General features: G+C 40.6%; 1 pseudogene; it reads right to left on the bottom strand.

Moving 5' to 3' along the window:
* Window positions 1-548: 548 nt before the first annotated feature.
* LOC102472022 (26S proteasome non-ATPase regulatory subunit 6 pseudogene) lies at window positions 549-1,649 on the bottom strand (annotated as a pseudogene).
* Between the last annotated feature and the right edge of the window lie 6,610 nt (window positions 1,650-8,259).

Genomic DNA, 8,259 nt, shown 5'->3' with positions numbered 1-8,259 from the left:
TCTCCCTTCCTCCAGTCCAATGGAAAGTAGATTTGGGTCGGCAGAGGCCAATGGAGACAGGACGAGGCTGGAGAGTGTGAACAAACCCTGACACCCTTCCCTTGCACCAGAACTCTCCAGGCAAGGTGTAAGGAACCCCAGACAGCCTCTGCATTTTGCACCCACAGTTGCCCATGCCAGACAAATGAGCTGCAGGAAGAGGGGTGCACTGGCACCAGCCAGGCTGTGTTTGTTGTTGCAGATGTGGAAACCTGCCAGTTTCCCTTGGAGGTGATGGATTGATAACATCCCCTGTGCTGGCTTCAGCTTGGTGGTTCCCATCTTTGTAGAGTACATTGCTGAGATATATCACATGACTCATCACAGTTCTGGGTTTCCCCTCCACATAAGAATAACATGGAGACAAAGCCAAATTTTATTCTCCCATGAACTTTTTGAAGTCCTCTGGATACTCTTTCATTTTCTTTCTCTCTTCCTTTTTCTTTCTTTCTCTTTTTCTTTCTCTGTCTCTCTTTCTCTCTTTTTAAACTGAAATGAATGAGCAGTATTTATTTTATACAGTTGAAGTGGGCACATAAGTGAACTATAACATGGTTTGACATAGTAATTGCTCTGGGATGTTTCTGAACTCTGTTTAGTAACAGATCTCCTTTCTTAATAGTTTCTTGGTACTGCCAGTTCTTGCTATCAGGCTTGTTGGTTTCTCCTATTTCATTCACTTTATCTATATTGCAGTGTAGCCTCCCAGCAGCAATACATCTAGAGAGTTCCTGATCAAAGAATTCCATACCAACACCAGACGCTTCTGCCATATCGCCCAGAGTTAATGACCTGTATGATTCTAACAGCTGGCTGTATGCATGAATTCTCATTTCTCTCACATAGTATCGATAGTGAGGCAGAAAAAGCCAGTCCTTTAGACTGCACAACACTTCAAAAATCTCTAATCCTTTAATGACATTTTCCCTGGTCTTTCTTAGACAATCATGCTGCTGTACATGGCATAAATTACAAACATTTTATAATCCATGAGTTCATGGGATGTGAATGTTGAAACAGTGCCAAGAAAGAGTTCAGCTGCCTGTTTGAAATCACGAAGAGCCACACAATACAGACTTTGATACACCTTTTGGTGGTTTCTCCTGTCCCAGTCTCCTCCTTCTATTAAGCTTTGGGCCTTTTCTGTGTTTCGTGTGATGAGATCATTATCCATATAAAATAAGACAATTCTAAGGAGATAGAATACAATAGTCAGTTGGTGACCCAGGGCTCAGTTGTGTCATATGTCTTGCAAAAGGCTGTCAGAGCTGCCTCCTTCTCACCTATCCCACTGAGGGGCTTGGTCTTTGCCATCATCGCATCTCCAATTTCAGTCTCTCCAAGATTCTTTTCAGCATCTTCCAGGTCCTCATCCAAACGTTTCAACTCTTCTTCATTCACCTTCATTTTATTAAGTAGGTCCATGTTCATCTGCCAGTCGAGGGATTTGCACAAGGCTTCGTAATACGGAGCCATGTTGTTATCGCAGACCACCACCACCAACACTTGCACAGGGTCACGTCCCCATGGTGCTAGGGCAGTCTGAGTAGAAAGTGCAGCTGTGGAATGCATGGGTCAGGGCTCTTGAGCAGACTCTCCTCCGGGGCCATGGTGGAGGACCGTGGCTCAGGGAACATAGCTCCTAGACTTGGATCAGTTGCAGCAGTGGAAGGCTTTTTTCCTTTTACTTTCTCTCTCTCTTTCCTTCTTTCTTTCTTTTTTCCTTCTTTCCTTTTTTCTTCCTTCTTTCCTTTCTTCTTTCTTTCTTTTCTTCCTTCCTTCTTTCTTTTTCTTCTTTCTCTTTCTCTTTGTTTCTCTTTCTTTTTTTTTTTTTTTCTCTCATTCTTCATTTTTCTTTCTTTCTTTTTTCTTTTTTGGAGAGGTTTTTGTTACACAGAACGTGCATTCGCCAGAAAGACAGAGAGATGGAGAGATAGAAAGCGAGAAATTATCCCCCAGGGGGGAACACCATTCCGCAATCCCTTCTCCTCCATTCTTCTCTCATGATCTTGGGCACGCACGCATATGTGCCTGGTGTGTGTTTAAGTCACCGGGTCTGGGACTCGAACCACGGTCGGCTACATGGGAGTTCAGTCACATAGCCATTATGCTAACTGCTGGTCCCTTTCTTTCTTTCTTTTTCCTTCCTTTTTCTTTTTCTAAGAGATATGCTTGCTATAAAGTATGTGTACTTGTGTGCTTGCCAGAAACACAGAAAGAGACAGAGAGAAAGTGAGAAACCACATCCCAGGGGAGTTGCCATGCTGCAATCCCTTCTCCTCAGTTTTCCTTTCAGGATTTTGGGCAGGTACATATGCACACCCACCTGGCATAGGTTTTAAGCCAAAGTCCCTTGTCAGGACTTAAATCAAGGACAGCCATGAAAGAGTTCAGTGCCTTAACCACTACACAACATACTGTCCCTTCCCCCATTCTATTACCACTACTATAGGGATCTCTCCAGCTCTGGTTTCACAGTCTTATCACCAGGAGAAGACAAAACATCTTTGGTTATGTTGCTGGACTCCCACACAGTTTGACTGCGGTTTGAGTCCCAGACCCGGTTGCTTAAACATGCTGGGTGCATGTGCATGTGTGCCCAAAATCCTGAGAGGAGAATGGAGGAGAAGAGATTGTGGCATGCACATCCCCCCTGAGGAGTGATTTCTCATTTTTGTTTCTTTGTCTCTCTTTGTGTCTCTGGCGAGCGTCCACACCCTATAGTCAAAATCTCTCTCTCCAAAGCGACCTCTAAGAGTTCTCCTGGAGGCCCATGACTTTCCTGCTGGTCTTCAGTTTTTGTTTGTGAGGTCACTAGTCCATTTACCCTGGTAGACTGAGTCTACTGCTTTTTCCTGTTAGTACAGCAGTCTCAATAGAGACCAGAACCTGGTAGGGATCTTCCCAACCTGGCTGAAGTTTTTCCTCCTTCCAGGTCTTGATTAGCACTAGGTCATTGGGACAGAAATGTTGAACAGGGAATTGAAGAGGTGAGATCTGAGCAAGAAGCCCTGTTAACTTTGGCTCATGGATGAGGTTGCCTGGTTGCTATGGTACCTGCTTCCTTCCTCAGTGTTGCTTCTAATGTCTTTGGAATAACAGTCCTAGGCCCATCTGCACTCTCATGAGAAGCTGCGGCATCCAGAGAGCAGGGCCTCCCAAATTGGGTGGAACGTGTCTTTCCCCCATGGGGCCCCTGTCCTGCAGTCACAGGGATCCCAGATGTACTCCCCCCCCATACTGTGAGAAACATGTTCACCCACTGAATGGCAAAGAGTGGACAGAGACATGAGGTACTGGCAAGAGCGACTTTAATGGGGGTCTTGCAAAATCAGGTGTCTGATGGTCAGACACCAGCACCTTCTCTTTAATATTTAAAACTATTTCTTTACACTATTCTAAAAACTTATATGTTAAATTGTCACTCAGGCTAATGGACTTGGGATCTTGATGAGTAAATAAGTGCACCAGGGCACTTACGGCCAAATCCACACATTTCCTGAAGTGATGGATGAGAGCCCATTACGGCAAGGCTAAAGGGTTTCTTCATGAACATTGGTCTCCATTGCTGGGATGTCCCTGGGCTTATCCAGCTGAATCTTCTTGCTGATTAAATTCAAGTGGTTCTGGCTCTAGTTACTATTTTACCAGTATCCAATTTTAGAATCTGCCACTGAGGGACCAGCAGTTGGTGTAATGACTATTTCACTGGACTCTCATGTACTTCACCGTGGTTTGCGTCCTGGACCTAGTGGCTTAAATTCACGCTGGATGCATGTGCATGCATGCCCAAGATCCCAAGAGGAGAATGGAGGAGAAGAGATTGCGGCATGACCATGCCCCCTGGGGGGGTGTCAATGCCCCCTGGGGGGTATTTCTCACTTTCTGGCTCTCTCCGTCTTTCTGGCAAGTGCACGTGTAAAAAAAAAAAAAAAGAAAGAAAGAAAGAAAGAAAGAAAGAAGAAAGAAAGAAACTGGCATTGAAACTAGTGTTTCCTTCAGGACACATCTGTCAAAGTGTCCAAAGTACAGGTTACATATACACTAAATATCAAAGCTTGCAGGTGTGCTGCAGAATGAATATAGTAGATAAACACCCCCTCTGAGTAAAAGGATTGAAAGAGACACTTCAGTCTCTGAACAGTGAGGTGAGGAGTTTATGTGTTTTTTTTGTACTGAAATTTGGGGGACACCAATGCTCTCCATGCAGTCCCTACTATGAAGACCCTTACACCTCACACAATGCTAAAATGGCTCATGGTCCTTGAAGATATATGGAAACCCACTCTTCATTGCCTCCCAGAATCAGGAAATGCCAAATACTCTGGATTCACAGGGATTTTTATGCAAAAAAAACTCAAGGGAAACAAATGAAAGGGACTTCCAAGAGAAAAGAGGCATTCTGTACATGGAAGCCAGTCCCAGGGAATTTTGCCATTTGACTATAAACAGCTAAACTGTGGAACTTTCACTTTTTTTAATTAACAAAAATTTATTTATTAACCCTAGTATCAATTTTTGAAGTTTGAATTCACACCCTAACTAAAATGGAAACCAAACTAAACCTTCAGCCTAACTTCAGTTATGTTTGCAGGTGTTTCTGTAGAATGCCTTTTGGACTAACTCCCACTGCACTGGGTAATATTCTGTGAGATCTTTCCTTCTCTGATTCACTGTTTCCTGTATTTGTAGTGCTTAGTATTTCACTTAAGGACTTTCATGACACTCAGTTCTCATTCTCATAAGGCATTCTCCTTCCTGATATAAATTCTATATGTCATACTATGAAAATTTATCATGATAACTGAGAAATTCCAACCCTCAGCATGGAGTGGTGGACATAGCATAATACGTTTTCTAATGACTGACTTAAAAATATTTGCAGGAATTTGTTCTCACACCCTCTTTTCAATGTTATCACACACCACTATCATTTGGGGCTAATAATTTTTCTGAAATAAATCCATACTCCTATCTACTATTGTATGTACAATGTTATTTCTGGACATTAAACCTTTTCTAAACAAAGTGATCAGCCCCAACTCTTTCTAACCTAAATTGGTTCTTCTGACTGACCACTTTTATTTTATTTTATCATTTAAAAAATTTTTATCACTTTACTTTTTACATTGAATTTCTGCATATTATTACAATGCACCAATGAATTTTTTCATTCTGAACACACTATATATTAGTTCAGTCAAAGATATTACTGTACATACTATCATCAACAGATAATTTTCTATTTTTGTGTTCCTTAAATATTATGCTCCGTTTTTCCCTGTTGAGTTTCTTCCGCTCACCCTCCTCATTTCCCACACTGTCTCTAGTATCCACAGTTGCTCTCCATGCCTTTATACTTTCTAATCTTTGTTTCTGCCATACATTGCAGACATTCATTATATATTAAGTGTGAACATATACTGTCCATATTTTATAGTCTGGCTTTCTTTGCTTAGCAGTAAATCTTCCATATTTTTCCACCTTTCATCACATGCTAAGGTCTCATTTTTTTTTTCATTTTTATGGTTGACTACTATTCCGTAGTGTATATGTACCACACATTTTCAATCCATTCATTTGCTTCTGTACATTCAGGTTGGTTCCTTGTCTTAGCAATTATGAATAATGCTGCCTATGTCCTGGGCCAGCAGGTGGCACAATGGTTCAGGTGCTGAACTCCCATGGGGTCCACTGTGGTTTGAGTTTTAAACCCAGCAGCTTGAAAATATGGTGAGTGCATGTGCATGCATGGCCAAAAATCCCAAGAGAATATGGAGAAGAAATTGCAGAATGGTCACCCCTCTTGGGGGTTGATTACTCACTTTCCCCTCTTTCTGTCTCTCTCAAGTGGATGCACATCTCATGGCAGAAACAAAAACAAACAAATGAAAACAATCTGCCCTTTCCAAAACCTTCATCATACAAAAAATTAAGAGATTCAAAGGTTTTTCAATGCGTCTGTCACAGGTGCACTCTCTGTCATTAGCATCTTCATCCAAAGAAATTTTATAGAGCCTTTTATCCAACACCAAAAGTTTTTGCCTATGTGACTCCAGGGGTCTGGTTTCCAAGATAACCCAAACCTATTCCCTGCTGTGCATTAGACACATCTATGATATCAGATATTATTTTTGAATCCACGGTCAAGTTAGAGGCTTTGAATGTTTAAAATTATTATAAATTTAATTTACATAGAATCACTGTGCATCTTTATAGTGTACAAAATGATTTTTCCATCTTCATTTTTGTTCGTTATATGCGTTATCACTGATTCCCCTTCTTCCCACCCCACAGTACCCACTCCCTCCTATACTGTCTCGAGTACCTTTTCATAGTTGCCCTCCTTGCTACTATACCTTCCAATCTTTCAGTTTCTACATAGAGTGCATTCAGGATATATTAAATGGAGACATACAATTCCTCTCTTTTATTGTCTGTTTTGCTTCACTGAGCATTAAGTCTTGCATATATTTGTCCACTTTATAGCAAGTGCCAGGGTTAAAATTTGTCTGGAATTATCAAAGGTCCTATATTGCCAAAGCAATACTGTGCAAAAAGAATAAAGTGAGGGGCTGGCACATGGCATTGGAGTGCTGGGCTACACCATGACTGATTGTGATTTGAGTCCTGGACATGGCAGCTTGCTTTCTCACTCTTTCTCTCATGAAATTAGAAAGTAAATAAATAAATAAATAGGTAATGTTATTGTCTTGACTGATATGCACTGTATTCATGCTGGGTAAAGCCATGCTATACACTGTAAAGATGTATAGTGTTTAAATGTAAAGAATAATGAAATAAATAACTAAAGTAAATAAATAAATAAAACAGTAAAAGAATTTTTTCAATAAAAATATTTATTTAGAAAAGAATAAAGTAGAAGGCTCATTTCTTGGCCTCAAAATATATTATGGAGCTGTGATAATCAAGACTGCATGGTGCTGGCACAAATACAGGCATGTAGACTAATGGAACAGAATAAAAAAATAAATAAACCCCCAAACATACAGGCAACTAATATGTACTATATACACTTACTATATGTACTATGTAATGTACTATTTACATTAGACAAAGGGTACAAGAAAATCCAATGGGGAAAAGAAAATCTCTTAAGAAAATGGTGCTAGAAAAATTGAAAATTCATCTGCAGAAAAATGAGATCCCTATCTCAAACTATTAACAAAAGTCTACTCAAAATGGATCAAAGATCTGAACAGGAGACTTGAATTTATGAGCCTAACAAGGGCACTGTGGCTTTCAGCAAGCAAGCTTCACAGGTGCTTTTCTAATTAATTAATTATTGTAAATTTACTTAGATTTTACGTTTAATCACTGTGTATCATTACAGCATATCAAACAAATTTTTCATCATAAATACACTGCATATTGGTTCAGTCAAAGACATTACCAAATACATTATGTGTTTTCTTTTTTTGTAATTTTGAATTTTAATTTTCATTTAATGAAATATATCTTTTTATTTATGCTTAATCACTTTTATCTTCTTAATCACTTTTAGGCTTAATCACTTTTATCAATGTGCTGTGTAGTGTATGCTGTGTAGTGTGTGCTGTGTGCTGTGTAGTGTGTACTGTGGGTTGTACAGTGTGTGCTCTGTAGTGTGTAGTGTGTGCTGTGTGGTGTGTAGTGTGTGCTGTGTGGTGTGTAGTGTGTGGTGTGTAGTATGTGATGTGTAGTGTGTGCTGTGGTGTGTGCTGTGTGGTGTGCTGTGTAGTGTGTAGTGCGTGCTATGTACTGTGTGCTATTTAGTGTGTGCTGTGTAGTGTGTGGTATGTGTTGTGTGCTGTGTAGTGTGTAATATGTGCTGTGTAGTGTGTGCCATGTACTGTGTAGTGTCTGCTGTGTAGTGTGCAGTGTGTGTCGTGTAGTATATAGTGAGGCTGTGTAGTGTGTGGTGTGTAGTGTGCAGTTTGTACTGTGTAGTATGTAATGTGTGCTGTATAGTGTGTAGTATGTGCTGTGTATTGTGTGCTGTGTAGTGTGTAGTGTGTGATGTGTAGTGTGTACTGTGTAGTGTGTGCTGTGTGGTGTGTAGTGTGTACTGTGTGGTGTGTAGTGTGTGCTGTGCAGTGTACTGTGCGCTGTGTAGTGTGTATTGTGCACTGTGTAGTGTGTGCTGTGTAGTGTGTGCTGTGTACCATGTAGTGTGTGCTATGTAGTGTGTTCTGTGTACTGTGAGCTGTGTACTGTGTA

This window comes from Tupaia chinensis, unplaced genomic scaffold, assembly GCF_000334495.1.
Source record: "Tupaia chinensis unplaced genomic scaffold, TupChi_1.0 Scaffold149720_1, whole genome shotgun sequence".
In the NCBI taxonomy this organism is placed as follows: Eukaryota; Metazoa; Chordata; class Mammalia; order Scandentia; family Tupaiidae; genus Tupaia; species Tupaia belangeri.
The sequence above is the reverse complement of the archived record's forward strand: the minus strand, read 5'-3'. Positions and strand labels throughout refer to the sequence as shown.